Here is a 21202-nt window from a genome sequence, read left to right as displayed (position 1 = left end):
TCAAAAAGTCTAAAATATTATGGAAAATTTTTAATGTTGAATTGAAATTAATATTTGGCATCAGGTTCCCTTATCTACTTTACAAATAGGTACCTACATTACGTCACTTTAAAACAAAAAAAAACAGTGCCTAAATAAGTTCAACAACTGTAGCTTAACAATAAGTTGTCAATCAACAAGTCACGTATTCGTTTAGATATGTTTCTGAGTCATATAGGTAGATACCTACATATAGAAAAATGATCATCACAATTCTTAAAACAACAGAGGCAAAACTTCTAGAAAGTAAAATGCAAAAACAATCACCCTAAAGACAATTTTAATACACATGAGTTCGTGGGGATCCATGACGAATGCATTTGAAATGAAAACCTATTTGCATTTTAAATTTGCATCTCAAATACTCTTACTAACCCACAATACCCATAGTATTCAACTTAAACCGCACATTCTCACACATCATCCATAGGTACCTAGAACTGGAGACAATTTTTTGAATCACAGGCTTTGTCAAAATATGCTAAATGTTGTTCACCCAGAGGAATCTAGCCTGGCCCTCTATATGTGAACATCCAACCCAACCCAACCCAAGCCCAACCCAACTCAGCAAAATGAATCCAAACTGAACTGAACATTTCCATATGCCATCAACATCAACACACAAAATGCATTCTTATGACAATGATATGATGCTTCCTTCATCTCTCTCTGTCTCTCCACACGATTTCTGTTGTGTTGTGTGAGATGCATGAGTTATGCATGCAGAATGCAGAATTCAGAATGATGCAGGATTCAAAAAGAGTGGTGTAAAAATTGAAAAACAAATACCATTCAACGGAAGGAAAATAAAAATAAAGAAACTTCCTATAGCCGGCAAGTTTTTAACCCGAAACCTACATCTTGAATTCATTTCTTCTCCCCGAGGAAAACAATTCGCGAAAACATTTTCTACTTTATGGTTAACACAAAAAACAAAAAAAGGAAACAAAAACAAAACAAAAAGAAGGATAAAATATAAATACATACAAAATGGAAGAAATAAAAAAAGGAGAAAAGTAGAATTTTATTTAAGAGTGGTTTTTGTTTACTTCGGTTTGGTTAAAATGTGTAAGAGTGCGGCAATGTTTTTCTTTACGCCACTTTACCCACTGCCATCATCATCACATACACCACGTACCTAGTTCTGCTTCACACGCACTATAACAGGAACTCTACTCACCGCCGGCCGCGCCAAACCGTCATGAACGCTTCTTTTTTGTACATTATATATTTTCTTTTTATTTATTTTTTTAAGTGAAATATAAAAACGCCTTTGACGATTTGAAATACAAATGAAGAAACAAAAATACGAAAAAACCGAAGTAAATTTTGAAGTATGAGAAGACATCAGGGAACTTTAAATGCAGCGAAAAATAAAACAAAACAAGCGAAACAGAAAAAAGGAAATACCTAAAAAAATCTGTGATGGATGAAAGTGTCTGGCACAGCCTTGGAATTCTTTAGATGGCGTTGATTTACACCATTACGCTAACGTATAATTTAAAGTCGGTTGTAATGTTTAGGGCATAAGTTTTAAAATTAGTTTTGAGAAAGTTTAAATCGGGATATGTTCCCATAAACTCAAGTAGGGCTACCAGAAGTTCAGACAGGAAAAGCAGGTATATCGATGAGACTGCATGTTTAATTGCACAAGAGGTTATCCTTTGATTGGATTAAGAAACAATTCCCAAGCCCAACTGCCCCCAATGATTAAATTGTTGATATCTTCATTGAAAACTTTTTATAAGGAACTTATTAGTAAGGGTTTTATTAATTTGAAAAGTATAATCAATTTTTTAAGATAAACAGACTAGAGACTTGAAGCTATAGCATAGTCCATTAAAACAACTTTAAAAAAGGATGAGGCTTTACGACGATGTTCAAGTGACGTAATTCCTGCATTTTTAACATCATCGCGCATGTCATCGTCATGAACAAGAGGTGGTTGCTGATGCAAGAATATCGAAATGTTCAATTTTATTGATGCAAGTGCCACCTATGAATAATTTAGGTGGGGTGTATCGCGTTTTGACGATAGAAGCGCATTAGGTTTTCTCCATTAAAGTCCACACAATTTTTTATTCCCCATTGTACAATGCTCCGAAGAAAAGAGATGTGGGTCTGAAAACGAATATGAAAAGCTAAGAGTACTAATGTCAGCGAAACAATTAATTAGACTAGAAGATTTAGACAACAGATAATTAAACAAAAGAGGCTGGGATGCGACCCACACTGATATCTTCCCATCCCGTCTGTCGATTTGTCTTGCTTAAAAGTTTGTCTTTATGTACTCGTGTCAATTTTTACCAAATTTGCGTACTATTTTTTGTAGATTTTATTTTTTTATGAAAAAACGGATTGTTGGATTTTTATATAAAAATTACTGAATATCGAAAAAAATTTGTTTGTACAAAAACTGTCCATTCGATTTTTTTTTCTTCAAAATTTGCCTGAATGTTGAAAACAATATTTCTTATAAGATAGAATTAGTTTGAAGCCAATACTGAATGTTGACAACTACATTTTTTGAAAGATAAAAGTATATTAAAGCCAAATCTCAAAGTTTTGAAAAGATATTTGAGTCGAAAATCATTTTTTACTAAATTTTATAAATTTTTTTTAGGTTTTTATTTTTTGTAAAAAAACTGTCAATTCGATTTTTTCTCAACATTTTTCAGAATGTTGAAATCAATATTTCTTATAAGATAAAATAAGACTGAAGCCGAAATTTCAAGTTTTTAAAATTATATTTGAATCGATATTCAATTTTTACCAATTTTGAGTAATGTTTTTTTTTTGGATTTTTATTTTTTATAAAAAAAACTGTCAATTCGATTTTTTCTCAAAATTTTATTAGATGTCAAAAACATCATTCTCCGTTGCACAACATTGTTTTAAAGATGAAATCATATTTTAGTCTTAAAATTTTGGAGTTTAAATATTTTTTTCAGGTTTTTTGATTTATAAAAAAAACGTTAAATGGAATTTTTCCAAAAAATATATTTGTTTGGTATCACGTTACAGTGTATTATATAAAATTTAATTCAAGTGTCTAGCGTTCTTGGTTCACAAGATATTTAGGGTTCACCTTTTTTCTCAAACTGCTATGGTTAAAAACCCACCCACGCAATTTTTTTGAGAGCCCTTTCTGCATCTTTCTGCTTTATTATCTGTATAATAAAATTGATTTGAAATCGGTATCTCTTCTGGTTCTTGAGCTATTAACAACGAAAAAAACGTCGCGAACGTACGGACGTACGGACGTACGGACGTACGAACGTACGAACGTACGAACGTACGTACACACGCACGCACTGACATCTTTCTAAAAATCTTTTATTTCGACTCTAGGGACCTTGAAACGTCGAGAAATGTCAAAATTTTCAATTTGACAAATTGTACCCATTACAATAACTTCCTATGGGAAGTTAGTAAGAAAAATTGTTGGAGACAAAACAGAGCCCTGCGGCACACCATCATTTTTGGGGATTGGCTTAATTAGTGCCGTTTTCCATATGCTGGGAAGGAGACCTGAAGTGTAGGATAGATGAAAAAGCTTACCTAGTGTTAAAGAACAACTCTTCAAGACAACAGCGAGGATACCATCCGGCACAGCGAATGTTGTGATTGTTTAAATTTTCAAGGGTTATAGATAAAGTACGAGTATTAAAGAAGATTGGTGGAGTCATAACACTGCTGGTAGTGTTGCATTGGCGTCTGCTCTAATTAGCTATCAACTGAAGGATTATTATAAGCTTGGAAAACGATGAGGAGGATATATTCATACAATGGCTAAATATTTAGCCTTCCTGAGTTGGCTGAAGTATTACTTTCTTCCTTAACACTAATAATCTCTTTTTTATTTATCTTTTCATTTTTACAATAATTTATAAAATAATAATTTTAAATGATATACTTCCAAGTTTAAATTTTTGAGTGCCGTGGCTTTAATAAATAAGAAGCAAACCAATTATGGATTTCACCTCTAAAACCAGTTATATAAAGTTTGTTTAAAAGAATATTATGATTGACTATATGAAACGCTTTCGTAATGTCTGTACTTTTTTTGTTAAAACCCTCGCATATTTCGCTGCATAATTTTAATATTACATCTTCTGTTAAGCGAACTTCACGAAATCCAAATCTAATCAATCCAAGCGTTTTCCTTATTTTTGATACGTTTTATACTGTTTGTGATAAACGTTTTCGTTCCCAAAAGATTAAAAATTGTGATTATATCAGAACTAGAGTCAACATCACTACCGACGAAGTACAGTGATCAGTTCCTGAAATATTTACTTAGACCTTCCCATTTGCCATTCTCGTATTGCCAAACGGATTTCTTTAAATCTCTTCCTCTAATTGGTTTTCTATTATGCTTTTTTAACGAGATTTAATTTAAATTTTATATTTTATCATCTGGATCTTAGTTCATTCACATAAATTTTTAACTTGATGAGTAAAAAGATTTGTTTTAATACTTTAAACAGTAAGTTCTCAATTTTTGTTGAAACTTCTTCAAAACAAAATTGTACTATAAAAAGGGTTTTCCATTTAGAGATATCTGTTTCCTGATTAATTACCCGTTATTTGGGTAGCTGCCTTTTTTGAAGCTGTCATCTTTTCATATTTGACAACTTAAAACTTAGTCATTCATAACTGAAAATGGAACTATACACTCGTCAGCAATTGAAAATGTTAAAACAAATGGTAAAAATTGAACATTTCCCTAACGAAAGTGTTTGAATTGTTGAAAAATACTTCAAAAACATCGTTTTTCTACAACTTCTCCAAGAGTTTTATTTTTAAATGTTGGCATCACTTAATTTCTCAAATGTCAGTGCAATCATAAATCTCGTTTACTTGGGGACACTCTTTAATTACACGTACAATTTAATGCATCAAATAGAAAAGGTAAATATACATTTTAAATGCATATTTTAGAGATTAACAACCTTTGTTATTTGAATTAAATACAAATAACAAAACAATAACAAATTGACACCGAATCTAATTGTCATCAAATTTCCATCCTAAGCCCTTCATTTTCGTTTTCTCCATCCACATCGGTAGCTATAATAATTCCATTATTGTCTATCAATTTTAATATCCAATTACAATATTTCTCTTGATCGTCACTCATCTATGCTGTATACGCATACGTGTATGGTTTTAAGTTTCATAAACTATGTATTTATTTGTGAGTGATGTTCTAATGTTGCTGTTGCTGTCGAAGCAAAACTTCAATTTCAAAAATAAACAATATACATATCTCTTCAACATACGAGTAATATTTGTCCAGACAAAACAAAACATAAAATCCACGTGCCTTTGGTATGAATTTATTTATAAGTTTGATAAAATATGATATGAAGTCATCTACCTTTCTATACTCGTGTTTTAGAGTCCAGGAAAATTAGATACCAAAATGGCCTTTCTTTGATTAAAAATCCGACAAATATTGTGGTGTAGTAGATTTAGGGCGCAGTTGCTTTTTATTAATGAACAATTTGTTTCGAGATTTAAAAGCGGTAAGAAAGTCAAATTTGTAATGTTTGTTAATTGTTGTTTCCACATTTCGGAACATAATCGGTCCACTTAAAGCGTTCCATTTTCTTTGTATCCCTACCTGTCAGTTATCCTCTCAATGATCAACTTTAACGTCACATTCTTGATTCCAATCAATAATATGTAATATTAAATAAAATATTTATCCAATGACAGAAATTTTCAACGTCCCTTAGTTCAAAAAATTCATTTGTTTTTTATTGGTTGGACTTTCATTAAAATCTTTTCAAAATAAAAAGACTTTTTAAGGAGTTTTAAGTACGTATAAATGAAGTTCTACCTTTGTCTAAACTTTTTCAAAGTGAAAACCTAACTTTCCTGGACTATTACTAACATTTTAAATACAAGTAAATAACAGTGCATGCCCATAGTTATGTGTTTGGGCCTCATCCAAACATTTATTAAAATGAGCTTAAAATAGGTATTGAAAAGTTGATTGACTTTTAGTACCTGCACCTTATGTTTTATATTAGGAAACTTCATATCTATAAATGAAAATATTTTATGCTTGGAATGACAATTTTGTCAACAAGAAGAAAAAAAAACAGTATAACCAAATTGTTATTGACACTAAGGCATAATTTTTCTTTAAAACTTATAAAAAAACGGAAATGATGGTATACAGTTTTTCTTATACTTGACAAAATTTTATTTTTTAGAAAAATAAATAACAAGTCAAATATTTATAACTAAGTGGTAGCGCAAACAAAAATTAAAGGCCCTTTAATTAGTAAACCAGAAGAAGAAATATGTAAATGGAAGCTTAATTATTCAAAGGTTTTTGGACATTTGTATCATAAAGCAAGCTTGGCTGATGTTTCATTTAGGAAACAAGTGTTCTTTTCAAAAAATGAACTCATTTTTGAAATAAATTTAACATTTTCCAACATTATTTAAGACTTTCTGTCAAGATGAAGACAGATTTCAGTTGAAGAAACCTGTGTTGTATTATCAATACCTGTCTGTATTGATGCATTTCTGATATAAAAAATAATATTGACGTTTGTGGATGAGCAAAAAATGAAAGCTGAAAAATATTAATGGGTGGTTTTTTTAAGAAGTGTAGCTTTCAAACTGGCAATACATTTTTCTACCGTCAACCAGATTGACCATATTGCAATCGACGCCACACACGCTTCCAGCATCATGGATGTCCGAAATTTCCGAGGATCTAACATCGATTTATACCACTAACTCGTTGTAATCAAGGTAGCACTTCGGGTTCCCAGACCCAAGTTAAAACAGGGAAATGCTGGGAGAAGGTGCAACGTCGAACGGCAAGAGATTGCCAAATCCCTTTCCGACCGAGTTACAAGTAACCTCTCTCGAAGTTGTCTGCAGCCAACACAATGTATCGAAAACCAGTAACAACATTGCCAAGATGCAATCAAAGAAGACGCCTCTGACGTGCTGGGTTTCAAGAAACTATCAACCTCTGGTTTGATGAGGAATGTCGGCAGGCAAATGCAGCCAAACAACAGGTACGAAAAGCAGCGCTGCATAATAGGACGAAAAGGACAACGGCAACTTCGCCGAAGTAAAGATTGCCATATCTAAGCTGAAGTCTAATAAAGCCGCTGAAACAGGTGGATTCAATGCCGAGCTCTTTAATACAGCTGGAGATAATTTGGTTAAGAGCATGCAACTTATCTGTAAGATATGATCGGAAGAAAGCATGCCCGATGAATGAAACCTCAGTATTGGTTGCCTGATCCTGTACAAAGGAGACCCTCTAAACTGCACCAACTATAGAGGCATCAGTCTACTAAACATCGCTTACAAAATCTTCTGTGCCGTAATATATGAATATCTAAAGCTCAACGTCAGCAACTTAATAGGTCCTTATCAGTGTGGTTTTACACCAGAAAAGTCCAAAGTCGATCAAATTTTCACATAACGCCAGATCCTGGGAAAAAAAAGAACATTGAATCGGCACCCACCTCCTTTTCCTCGATTTCAAGGCTGCATATGACAGCATCTACAAGGTCGAGCTGTTTAGAGCCATGTCTAGTTTTATCATCCCTGCCAAACTCGTCTGTTCGTGCAGGATGACCATGTAGAATTCACGCTGCTTCATAAAGGTTAAAAACAACTTAACAGAACCTTTCAATGTCAAAAAAAGATTTTAAACAAGGTGATGCGCTGTCATGCGATTTGTTTTAACATCGTGCTTGAAAGAATAGTACAGAGCTCACACGTCAACACAAGAGGCACTATCTTTCAAAAGTCTGTCAAATTACTAGAATATGCCTTTGACGTTGACAAAATCGGAATAACTTAGCCTGATTTCAATGGGGCTTTTTTTGAGTATTGAGGCAGAGGCAGCAAAAATGATTTGGAACGGTTAATCAGGTCAAAAAAAGCAGATGCTGTCGTCAAAAAAGGACTTACAAAACCATACGACACGTCTAGGTCGAAACGTCATCATCGACAGACGTAACTTTTAGGTATTTAACCACTTCGTCTACTTTGTCTATTAACGTAGATAACAACACCAGCGCTGACATCAAACAAAGAATAACTCTTGCTAACCGCTGTTTCTTTGGGCTTAGAAAGCAATTGGGAAGCAAAGCCCTCTCCCGAGGACCCAAGAGTGCCCATATAAGACCCTTATCATCCCCGTCCTGCTATACGGTGCAGAAGAATGGATTACTAAAAAAGGGAATGAAAGAACTTTGGGTCGTTTCGAGAGAAAAGTTCTTCGTGTGATCTACGGTCCCGTATGAATAAAAAGGGAGCAGAAGAGAAGATCGGACGACGAGCTTTACGGGCTGTACAGCGACGTAGACTTGGCCAGAAGGGTAAAAGTCCAACGACTAAGATGCACGTAGAGCGTATGGAAACAAATGTTCCGGCCGGGAGAGTCTTCGAATCCACACCCGCAGGACAGCGTAGTAGAGGAAGATCCCGAAATATGTGGCGCGCACAAGTGTAAAGTGACCTCACCCAACTTGGAGCGCGAAATTGAAGACATCTAGCTAGGGATCGAGCTACATGGAGAAAATTGGTGGGTGAGATCCTAGTTCATACAGGATAGTAGCCCCGCCTTAACTTAGTAAGTAAGTAATACATTTTTCTGAGTAAGGTTTTTTGAGAGGCGGTTTTCGATTTACGCTCAGTTTATGAATAAAGTAATGAATGTACTTACGTCAGAACAAATCTTGAAAATGTATTACCAAACACCCACAGACCACGTTTGCTCTAATGGATTTTGCGCATCCTCAGAGACCTCGTACCGAAGACACTATTGCTCATGTGAAGAAGACCTTTCCAACATTACGTGCAACAATTAGAGCTATGCCCATCCACTTAATGGAAGATTTTGCAGAATGAACTTGGTTTGCGAGTTTACAAAATCCCATTCGTGCTAGAATTGTACCCGAACTTCATCAAGCGCGTTGCACGTTAGGTAAATGTGCCCAAATCGAAGTAACCACCAACCTCAATTTTCACAAGCTTATTTTTAGTTGAATGGTTACGTTAATAAAATATCTTATTTGGGGAGATCTTAATCCACATTCATGTCTGTGGCAACGGTTGCACTTACAGCTGCGATATTTTAAGTGGTACGATCGAAACGATGATGCACAGGCCTTACAATATCTGTAACCAATCCAGTATCTTCAAACTAGTTCACAATTTTGGCAATTACGTAAACCTTTATCTGCTCTGAAAACACGATAAGAGGCTGTGGCAGAATCAGCATTTTTTAGTAGGTTTTAACAATTTGTATGCGTGGTACGATAGTTAAGCGGTCGATTTTCGTAAATGTCAGACTTATAATTTCAGCCATATACTTTTGAAAACGCAACATAGGTAACTCGTTATTTTGATTATTTGATAGTTTAAAATTAAGTTAAACTGAGGAGCAGTATTCAGCCTTTGAAGTTTCGCTGTTTACTTTCAATTCAAAGGGAATTACAGAAATGAAAAAAGACAAGGTTCTCCCACTAGGGTATATTTGAATTCAAGTATGATAAGCCACCAATTTCTGTAGACCATTAAAAGCAATTTACAAACCATATTTAACTAAGTTCAATTAAAAGTCTAATTAAAGAGTTTAAGTCCTTCTACTTGGTTGATTTATTTCATTTATTTTACACAATTTCTATTAGAAATTTCTTTTGAACCTTAGTATCCTATCCACGTTTAAATTATTAGATGTCACTTTATTATGTCTTTCTTTGAGATACTTTTACATCTCTATTCAATTCAGGCAACAAAACGTAAAAAAAGTTTGTTTTTTTTTAAATTTTGTTTTGTTAAATTAATTATTCAGGAGCAAGAACCTTAAAACCAAAGACTAATTAACAAAAGCTTATTAGGACTGAAAGGAACACACAACATGTCGCCGAACTTTTGAATTATAAACCAGGCAACACAATTTAGCAGGAATTAAACATAAGGCGAAGACACCTACACCTACATCTACAAACCTTTATGTTTCGCATTTTTGTTTTTGTGTTTAGTTTGAAAATGTAAACGAACGAATAAGTTTATTATGTGACTCGAATAAGTACTTAAAAAATAAAAACACCGCCAACATTATTATGAAAATTATTTCAAAATGACAAATGATGTTGGATACTTGTGCACGTACTAGAGTCTAGACGCCAAAGGTAACCATAGCCAAGCCATATACACTCACAACACACTCACTATACAAAAGTTTTAACTCTAAAGGGCTCTGTTTATTTGCAGCTAACTATTTCAAAAAAATGCATAACATAATAATGAGATTCAATTTGAGGTGAATAGAGTTTTTATATAAAAACATAAATTACCATCCTACAGTGCTGTGTAACTGAAAATTGAGTCAGTATTTTTAATTTGGCTAAATGTACATTTAAAGCATTAGACAAGGTTTTAACAGATTTTGCAAATATCTTCTATTTAAATTAAAATTAATTTACTTTTTGTACTTACAAAGTTCATTCCAATATTGTTGTAGAGACAAATATAAATTAAAGCACAAAAAAAGGAATTTTAAATTTAAAATATAGACCAGTTGATACGAAATTACAATATTTCTGTAAAAAATTGGTATGAACGGAGAACGGCGACGGAGAATGCACGCTGCTCTATCAAATTCAGAAAAGATATCAAGAAGACAAGGTGATGCACTGTCATGCGACTTCTTTAATATCGTTCTGGAAAGAATTGTGCAAAACTCAACCATCAACACTAGAGGCACAATCTTCCAAAGGTCGATCCAATTACTCGGCTACTCAGAAGATATTGACATAATTGTATGATCAACGACGTCTTGGACAAAACGTCACCATGGACAGCTATAACTTTGAGGTAGTTAAGGACTTTGTATACCTAGGCACCGCTATTAACACAGACAACGACACCAGCGCTGAAATCAAACGAAAAATAATTCTTGCAAATCGCTGCTTCTTTGGACTTAGAAGGCAATTGAGTAGTAAAGTCCTCTCTCGAGCATCTTAAATCACCATCTATAATACTCTCATCATGCCGATTCTATTAATGGCGCTGAGCCCTGAACCCTGTCAAAGAAAAATGAGAGTACCTTAGGATGCCTCGAGAGAAAATTTCTTCGGGTGATTTTTGTCCCGTATCCATTGATGGAGAATGGAGGAAAAGATATATCGACGAACTGTGCGGGTTGTACAACGACACTAACGTAGTTAACATAATTAAAGTCCAACGGCTAAGATGGCTAGGTCATGAAGAGTGAATGAACATCAACGCTCCAGCCCGGAAGGTCTTCGAATCAAATCCCGACGGACGCCGCAGTAGAGGAAGACTACTACTCAGGTGGTGCACGCATGTGGGTGAAGACCTCAACCAACTTGACGTGCGAAACTGGGGACAGTATGTTGGTTGAGGCAAAGGTCCACCCTGGACTGTAGCGCCAACTTAAGTAAGTAAGTTAGAATTTGAAAGCATCATTGAAAATCTTTTATTTCTCCTAGCTGACATATTTTTCAAAATTTAAGTCTGCTACAACCAACGGTGTTTCTTTTACTCAATCGCGGCCTTAAAAAGTTGCCGTAATCTCCACTGACCTTAGCAAAACCTTTAACAAAATATCCGACAAACTTATACTCTTTAAGCATTTTACTCTTGGCTTTAAACCGATTTTGTTGCAATGGATTCCTTCTTATCTAGAAAGCCGAGCACACAAAGTTCGCTTTAAATACGCTCTCTCATACCTATTGCTTGATATTGGCGCCGTACCACAAGGTTGCCACTAACGACCTCTACTTTTTATTCTCAAAATTAATGATATGGAGATGATTCCTAAATATCCTTATCACATCATGCCGATGACACAACATTTTTCAAGCGTGATTCTTACACTATTCAAGAGACAAGTTTGACAGTTTGTCAGTCTGGTGTAAAGAGTACTGTTTAGTTCTTGTCAACAAATATGAGTCAATTACTATTTCACGAAAGGTAGCAAAAACTTTATCCATAATCAACCGATTCCCTCTGTTGAGGTTATTTGGGACCTGGAACTCCTATATTACCAAGAGTTTAATTTACGTGCTCATATGAATGACATAAAACTCAAAGCCAACTCAGCACTCGGCTTTGTAAAATGTAGGTCAAAAATAATTTTCGAACCCTTACGTTACCCGATCTCTCTACATAATTTGTGTCCATCCCCTCCTTGAATACGCCTTTCAATTATGGTCCCCTTACTAAGGCGTACATATTTCAAGAATTGAAAGCGTTCAAAGAAGTTTACTTCGATATACTTTTTGAAGCCTGGTTAAGACTTCTCCTCGAAAACTGTCCCTTTCAACAGCCTCATTCTTATTAACGTTTATAGCTTGAATTAAGCTTAACAAACGGAGCTTTTATCCGTGACATTAACAACTTAAAAAAAAAATGTATACCAATTAAGCTTTTCACACAGCACTGTAATGCTCAATCTGTACACCATAAACCACATATGCCATTGCAAACTCTATGCCAATGCCTGCCACCCCTGCTGACAATTGCGTGTGCAAGATGAGACATTTGAATTCAAATTAGATTTTACTGTAATTGCAAAAAGACTCTAAAGACCAGAACTAGACATTGGCGCCCCTGGCAGTGCACAAGATAATAAATTTCATGTTTTTTTTTTCTGAATTTATGAATCTAATTTGTGAGGATCTACTTTGATGGATGGGGCGGGGGTGTGTTTGACTTTTTTGGAGAGAGACGAACACGTATGTAGGCAAACAAAATTTAATTCAACATTGATAAGCCTTTTTGAAAGGCGTGCGAGGACTAAACACCAAACATATATAGACACGTATCCTCGACGTTCGTCCTTATGGCAGAAATATATCTCCACATGAATGTCAGAACTATATTTTGAGCTGCAACCAGCGCAGCGCCAAGCCAAGCCAACAAACCAACCAGCCAACAATTCAGCATTTTCTTGTTGGCAGTTTATCTACTTTATTTTTTTTGCTTTCCTTAATGTGTGCCTTTTGCCAGGACTAAGGATGAGATCCTCGCTGCTCTGGTGGGTGTGGGAAATGAGTTTTTGGTACAAGGATGTTTTTTTCTTTGGCTCTTTGGCAGAAAGAGGTAATGAAGAGATTTAATGGTGACATGAATTTAATAAATCATTCGGATTGAAAGGAAAAACTAAGCGTGTATATGAAGGGAGAGGAGCTGAAAAAGCTTCTGTACCTATTCATTTTTGAAAATGATAATCGGCCCAAGCTATTCATATATAGATAAATACATAGGTAGAATTCTGTGAGAAGATGGGAGAGAAAAGGTATGAGGGAGGTATAATAAAGCCTTGTTGTATAGCCTTGGAGGCATATGATTTATGGCGTTTTTGTTGCGGTTGCGGTTTTCTTGTATCATAAAAATAGAACCTTCTATTATGAATAGATTATTTGAGATTGTGATGGAATACATTATAGAAGTAATGTGGGCTTTAATGACCTCCTCTTTATAATGGTTTTATTTTTTTACTACAATAAACATAAGAACATGCAGGGATAAGAATGTATGAGATATAAGATTAATGGTTTATTATTAAAATGTTTAACATTTATAGGTCAATTTATAAGGAAATGGTACTTAGGTACTTGAACTTTAGCTGTATTATTACGGTTAAAGGAGAATCTTCCAATTAAAATCTTTTAAAAGTTAGTTGTTGGGAAGATACTTGCTTACTTACATTAGTTTGAAGTTGCTGCCAAGAGAATGAGGAGAAGCAGTGAGGAAATATTATTTTAAAATTTGTATCACCTTTAAATAAACTCCACAATCAGCAGTTACGCTTTGGAAATTTAGGCGAATCTTTTAAAATAAGTTTTTTTCTTTAGAAGTATTCTAAATTAGAGATTACCAATAGCAATAAGTATAGGTTCATTAATTTTCTGGTTTGAAGTCAGCTGACATTTGAAATGTCATTACATTAGTTTTATGTTTTCCATTTAATATAATGGATCCATTGACAATTAAACAGTGCATTGAAATAAAAAAACTTAATTCAATAGCAACTTTTAAGGCTATGGAACATCAACTATAAAATCTTCTCTGTCGCGATATGTGAACGTTTTAGGTTCCTCATTAACAACCTGAAAGGTCCTTGTGTACCAGGAAATTCCACAGTTCCAATACCAAATTTTCACATTATTATAAATCCTGGATGAAATCCCAAGAATATCAAATCGACACTCACTACCTTTTCATCGATTTCAAAGCCGCATAGATACTCGTATGAGAACATCTACAGGGATTAACTCTATATAGTTATGTTTTTCACATTGGTCGTCAAAGAAACGTTTGTCCAATTACTCACATATGCTGATTGACATAATTGTAATGTTTTCGACGAATAAATCTCCCTGGCCAAACATTCTTGGATTCTGACAACTTGTTAGCCATTAATAAATGTTACGAATACGACACAAACATATTTTTGCTGATGGTTACAAAGTTGGAAATATTAGGGATTTATGTGTAAACAATTACCAAATTGAAATTCCAAACTGAAATTTGGTACTTATTCGACACAATGGAGATGTCCAATGGTAGATCACAACCTCTTCTAATTTGAATAACTTCAAGAAATTATGAAATCAATTTAATCAGTATTTCAACTCATACAAACGAACAATGTTTAAAAACTGTAATAATTTTCTACTGAAATTCAGAGGGTTTGTATTGCCATTTTCGTTTATATACAAATTTAACATTAATGACACAAAATATCTTGGTCCTTCGATCCGGATTTCCAATGACACAAACAACAGATCAATGATAGGTGACGAGTGTGGCCCGTATAAACATTTGGGTTAGAGTTGCAGGTTCATGAAGCGTTTGATCAGTACCTGCCCCATAATGGCAACGTGACATATTTTGGACTGAAATATTCTTACTTTATTTCGGGTGACCGCAACTTTAAGAGCGTTTTTTTTTAAGTGACGAAGCAAATTTTTGGCCTAATGGGTTTTTCAATACGCTAAAAATGCTTCATTTGTCGATCGTCATGTTACTGTGAGTGGCCAGCGTCATCGTTTTGTGTGTACTTCAAGTCGATAATAAAGTTTTTGGAATAATTCAAACCCTTTGCTTAGTATTTATTGGAAAACCCTTAATTTACGTTTGTGACACAATCTGCGTTTTTATCAAATAAAATCATTCGCAATTACACATTTATTTTATTTTATTTAAATATTGTAAATGCTTGGCAACAGTAAGATTTAAAATCTTATAAAGTAGATGTAAGCTTATTTTACAAAAAGGCTGAGCCAAGATAATACAAACAAAATTACTTTGATTATTAAAACTATCATAAGATAATCTTTTAATGCTTATTGCGTTCAGATTTTGTTTTTGACTACGAGGTAAAGTTTTCCAAAACTTAACCGAATTTTCAAAAAATTGACGTTCCGAAGTTAAATATGAGTAAGAGGGATAATTAGATAATGAAATCTGTTTGAAGTTGGTTGCCGTAAAGTGTAGTGGAAAGCAAAATCAAAGTACCAAGCTCTATATATTTTTGAAAAGGTATCTCTGTCGTTAGTAAAAAGACACCGCAAGGTGGTGTTCTATCCCCTCTCCTCTGGAACTAGTGGTGAATAAAATCCTAACTAGTCTGGATGCGGAGGGTTTCAGAGTGATAGCCTATGCGGACGACGTTGAGATAGCAGTTTTAGGAAAGCATCTTAATATCCTAAAAGAACTCTTACAAAATGCCTTGGACAGACTAATACTTTGGGCTGATGGTGTGGACACACAAAACCGATCTGGTCTTATTTTCGAGAAGATACAAAATTCCATTTGTCAACCCTCCCTATATTAAAGGAATCCAATTAAAATTCTCAAACGAGGCTAAATACCTGGGTCTTGTCTTAGACAAAAAGCTAAATTGGAAACGCAACGTACAGGAAAGAGTCAAAAAAGCTACTGTAGCTCTCTTTTCTTGCAAAAAAGCTATTGGTAATAAATGGGGGTTACAACCCAGAATCACGGATTGGCTATACACAAAGGTAATCAGACCAATTTTAACGTACGGTGTGGCAGTATGGTGGACAGCTTTAGAGAAAGGTATAAACAGGGATAAGTTAAATAAAGTCCAACGTTCAGCCTGCCTATGTATAAGCGGATCGCTTCGCAAGACCCCATCTGCGGCACTGGACACCTTGCTCTACCTTACACCTCTTGACATATTTAGCAAACAAATAGCTGCAAGCTCGGCTATTCGCCTCAATGCTTCGTCGCAGTGAACTAACAACAAAATTGGACACTCTGTAATTGTAAGGTACCTAGAATCAATTTCAAAGCACACAGACTACACCATCCTTCAACTACAGTTCGACAATATATAGATATACAATCATATCGACAGAAACTTCCAAATTTCTATACCTACCAGATCTTTTTGGGGGGGATAGGACATTATTGGAGGAAGAGTCAATCCATTTTTACACAGATGGGTCAAAAACAAAAGAAGGGGTTGGTGGAGGTGTGTACTCTGAACGAATGAAATTAAGTCTCTCATTCCGCCTTCCCAATCATTGTAGCGTGTTCCAGGCGGAACTTTTGGCGATTAAAGAAGTCTTGTCCTGGCTCAAAGAAGACGTGGTATCAACATCTGATATCCGTATTTTCTCTGACAGCCAGGCCGCTATCAAATCTCTGGACACTGTCTCTACAAACTCTATAACAGTCCATAACTGTCGATCATCTCTGATGGAGATGGCGCAACAGTTTAATATTCACCTTTGCTGGGTGCCATAGAGACAGTCCAGGTAACTGTAAGGCAGATGAACTCGCCAGGAACGGTACTGTACAGTCCATCCTACCACGTTTGGCAAGTACTGGCATACCAATCGCTACTTGTAAAATACTGTTACTGTTACAGCCACTATAACCTAACCTTGAGGCAAAATCAGATATGCAATCATATCCACGTAATCTAAAAACATAACGAACGATTGAGTTGAAAGCTACACTAAGTTTTCTCCTGCTCGTGAAACTGCGGTTACAATAGATTTTACAACCATAAACCAGGGTATGAACTGTCAAGGTTTTAGCGAGAAGCAAACGCGTTTTTAATTTAGTGGAAGATTGTGTAACCCATAACGTACGAAGTACTCCATAAACCTTACCAAACGGGTCCATTTATATGATCATCCCAAGTCAAAACACGATTAAAAGTCACACCAAAATTCTTTGCTGTAACAACATATTCGATTGGAGCATTGCTCAAAACAATCGGCGAATAATAAAAAAGGTCAAGAGATTTTCTATTAATTACAAAACATATGGATTTTTTTGGTATTAACATAAGTCCGTTTTACAAAGTCAAATTTGAAACTCTCTTCAGGTCTTCATTGACGCAGAAAGCTCCGTGTTCGATAAGCTCAAGTGGACAGCTGAAGTAAAGCTGAACGTCATCAGCATACAAGTGAGAGCTGCAATTAACTAATGAAGATGGAAGTTCATTTACATAAGCAGAAAACAAGAGAGGACCAAGTATTGAACCTTGTGGTACACCAGTGGCATGAGCTTTCTACTTAGACTGACATGATTAACGGAATCGAAAGCGTTTCAAAAATCCAACAAAACTAGAAACGTAACCTCGTCTTTATCTAATGCTTTTCTAATGTCATCAGTAACGTTTAAAAGTGCGGAAGAAACACATCTGTGTTTCTTCCGAAATCCATGTTTGTAAATTTGTGTCCAGAGTAAAAAAAAGCATGAATAAAAATTAAAATTGAAATTTATAATTTGTTTTATATTTTTGTCTTAACTTTGAATAACTATATTTTTATCTGTTACTACAGCACAGTTTCCTTTCATCTCTATAAATTAAATATATAAATTATATTAAATTTTATTACAAAAAACCGTTTAAACATTAGCAGTAGACATAAAAATAACAATTTTCTAAATACATAACACACACTGCATGCCTTGTCATATAATTTATTTTTCATTCCTCCCATAACGCGCTAAACACACCAGCTGAAACTTTTATGACAACCATCAGCATTGAAGGTATTCCATACATATAATATGTTATTACCCGCAGAATTTAGCCTTCATCCTTCAAAAATTACTCTTCTTGTTTTAAGTACATCTTCCATATATTTATAGGTACCTACATACGAGGAGAGGCCTACTCCAGTTTTAGGATTTTACCTTCGCGGAATTTCCTTCCGCTGTCGCTGGAGCTAGTGCTGATGCTGCTACTGCCACTGCTGATGCTCTGTGTTGACTGTTTTTCACGACATAAGGGTTAAACACATTAAAATAAAAACCTTTATTTTTAAACTCAGATTTACTTGATTGAAGTCTGATTTTAAATTTTTATATTTTTTTGGGACACCTACCTCCGGGAAATTGTCATTCAAGGTTGAATCTTCGTTTTGAAATCGCAAAATACTGTTGAAAAATGTGAAATATTTTTTATATTTTATTTTAAAACAACAAAAATCACTTCACCAATCACTCGACTCAGAGTGTATGTTTTATGTAAAATGTATACTAAATAACACATCTTCTGTGATAGCACGTTACGGGTTAAGGCGGCGCGGCGCGTGTTTTTCCTCATGCCTTCGACATATTTTATGAATAATTGAGTAAATACATTTTGTATTCAAAATTCGTCGCAATCACATTAGTTTAAAATGTCGTCGATAAATGTTCGACGTTTCTCTGCACGTAAAAGGCATTCCTTAACGTGCCTTGTTCGTCGCTATAGAACATTACACGTACATATATATCAACCCTATTCAATATTATTACCATAACCACCCCCATTTTGGTTTAAAGATGAAATTGAAAATTTATTAACTATGTACCTTACCAAACTTAACCTATACCTTTTTTACCAACGATAATGTTCCTCGCTATGAATTGAATTTTCATTATTTTACTGAAGACATCAAGTAAGAAAAACAAGTATCATTTTTATAAGTACATAAGTATACGAGTATCATCAAAAATTGTATGATTTCTTGTAACCGTTATGTGATGCTCAAAAATCGATGGGAAGTTGTATCATATTTAATAATAAAAAAGAATCGAAAAGAAAACAGGAAAACTCCCAGAATTCTGCTGATGTTTCACTCTGGTTCCGGACAAAAATAACCAACCATGAAACTTCCGTTGCGTGTGCAATGACATTGCCAATCCTTCTTATGTCAATTTGTTTTGTGTTTCTTTTTGTTTTTGGATATTTTATAAGGGAAATTTCTCAAGTTTAAATTTTTTTTTTTTCACATTTACATAATATTGTTCCAAAATAGTTATTTTTTTTGTATTAAAAGTTTCATGAAATTTTAATTTTGCATACAAAACTTTAAGGGAAAATATTGCACATACGCCTCAGTGACCCTCTTTTAAATTTATGCACAATTCTTTAAGAAAAACAATGCCACATGAAAAAAAAATTATTTTTAAATTTTCAAAATATGGTAGTTGGTGATAGTCTAAAACTTGGTTTAGGCCAGCAATGCAACTTTCTTGCCATGTTGAAGCTCTTGCTTTACCTTCTCGTGGTGTCTCTCGGGCAATGATTTGTGTATCCTTATATACATAAGTTAGCTAAAACTGCAAGGGCTAAGTTTTCTGACTCTTCAGGATAGGTTACTTAGATTTGAAAATTTCGTAACTGAACTCCATCCCGCTGTGGACACTTTAATTACGCTTTGGATATTTAATGATAACTCGTTGACGACTTTTGGCTATTGTACCCGGACAAAGATTGGTTTCTGGAATGTGAGGACGCTCCTAGACACAGTAAGTGAAGGTCCGCACAATGCCAGATTACTCCAATTAGAGAGAGAATTTATGCTGTACAGGATAGATGTCTTAGGGTTAAACGAAGTGCGATGGTTGGGATCGGGCAAATACAAGTCACCGACTCTGCTCTACTCTGGTCATGATCCAGGAAACGCTCGATAGGCTGGAGTTGGGTTACTCCTTACAAAAACGGCAACCAGAAGCCTTATTTGGTGGGAGCCCCTTGAGGAAAGGCTTATCAAAGCTAGGTTTCAGAGTAGAGTACGACGCGTCACCATTATAAAGTGCTACTCACCGACGGAGCTCACATCTGGTCAAGAAAAAGAATGCTTTTACAGTCAACTAGGATCTACCTACACCAACACTCTTCGCGGAGATGTTATTTTGGTTATGGAAGACCTCAATGCTAAGATTGGCAGTAACAACAACGGGCTAATGCATGTGATGGGTGTTCACGGTGTCGGCAATAGCAATGATAATGGTGAGAGGTTCATTGTCATCTGCAACGCCAATGGCCTTGTGATTGGTGGCATTATCTTTGAACAGAAACTGTGTCGACTCTTAAGAAGCAGTCTCTTGGATGTACAAAATGGGAGAGGCGCCGATATGGGACTTGCCCGTGACCACCACTTAATGTAAGCTACTAATGATAGCTGGTTTCATTTCAGGTGCTGACAAAATAGTCGGTCGGAATGAAGGAAGCAACAACACTTGGCTTTCAGAAGAATCTTCGGCAAGAAAGAAATAAGCTGGAGTCTTCGTACCACATGAACAAGAGAGAGGTTCACAGCATCAGTGTGCGCCGTGTCAAGCGTAACTACATCAACGCATTAGCTCAAGAAGCAGAAGATGCTTCAAACAGGTGCGACAGCACTACTGTTTACAGAATAACCAAAAAGCTGATCGGTGCACACGGTTCAAAGCAACACCTGGTGAAAGAAGTAACAGGTACTTTGTTAAGTTCGGTGGATGAACAAATCAGAAGGTGGAAAGAACAGTTTTCTTTGGTTTTAAACCAGGTGCCTTCTGAAGCGTCCGAACAAACTAATCCCCGAATCCGCACCGATCCTCCCAGTAAAAATGAATCGTTACCACACTTCAAGAACTTAAGAACAACAAATCGGTAGCATTTTATGGAATTCCAGCATTCATCTGCTCATAAAAGAAGCCTGGACCAGCGACAGCTTCACCGATAATTGGAAAAAAGAGATCTAAAAAAGTGCGAAAACTGAAAGGAATTTGAGTTCTACCTACCGTTGCCAAAATTGTAGCAAAATACATACTGGAACGCATCAGAGAACACCACACTCGATGCCAAACAAGCAGAATTACGCGCTGGATCCTTCTG

The 21202-nt window shown here is 35.2% G+C and overlaps 1 protein-coding gene across 1 annotated transcript in view; it reads right to left on the bottom strand.

Moving 5' to 3' along the window:
* Positions 1-21202, bottom strand: part of LOC129948564 (toll-like receptor 4) — a 141064-nt gene that overhangs the window by 59683 nt on the left and 60179 nt on the right. The gene's annotated exons all lie outside the window — the stretch shown is intronic.

The sequence above is a fragment of the Eupeodes corollae genome, chromosome 1 (assembly GCF_945859685.1).
Source record: "Eupeodes corollae chromosome 1, idEupCoro1.1, whole genome shotgun sequence".
Lineage (NCBI taxonomy): Eukaryota > Metazoa > Arthropoda > Insecta > Diptera > Syrphidae > Eupeodes > Eupeodes corollae.
Note: the sequence above shows the minus strand (reverse complement) of the source record. Positions and strands in the feature narration are given on the sequence as shown.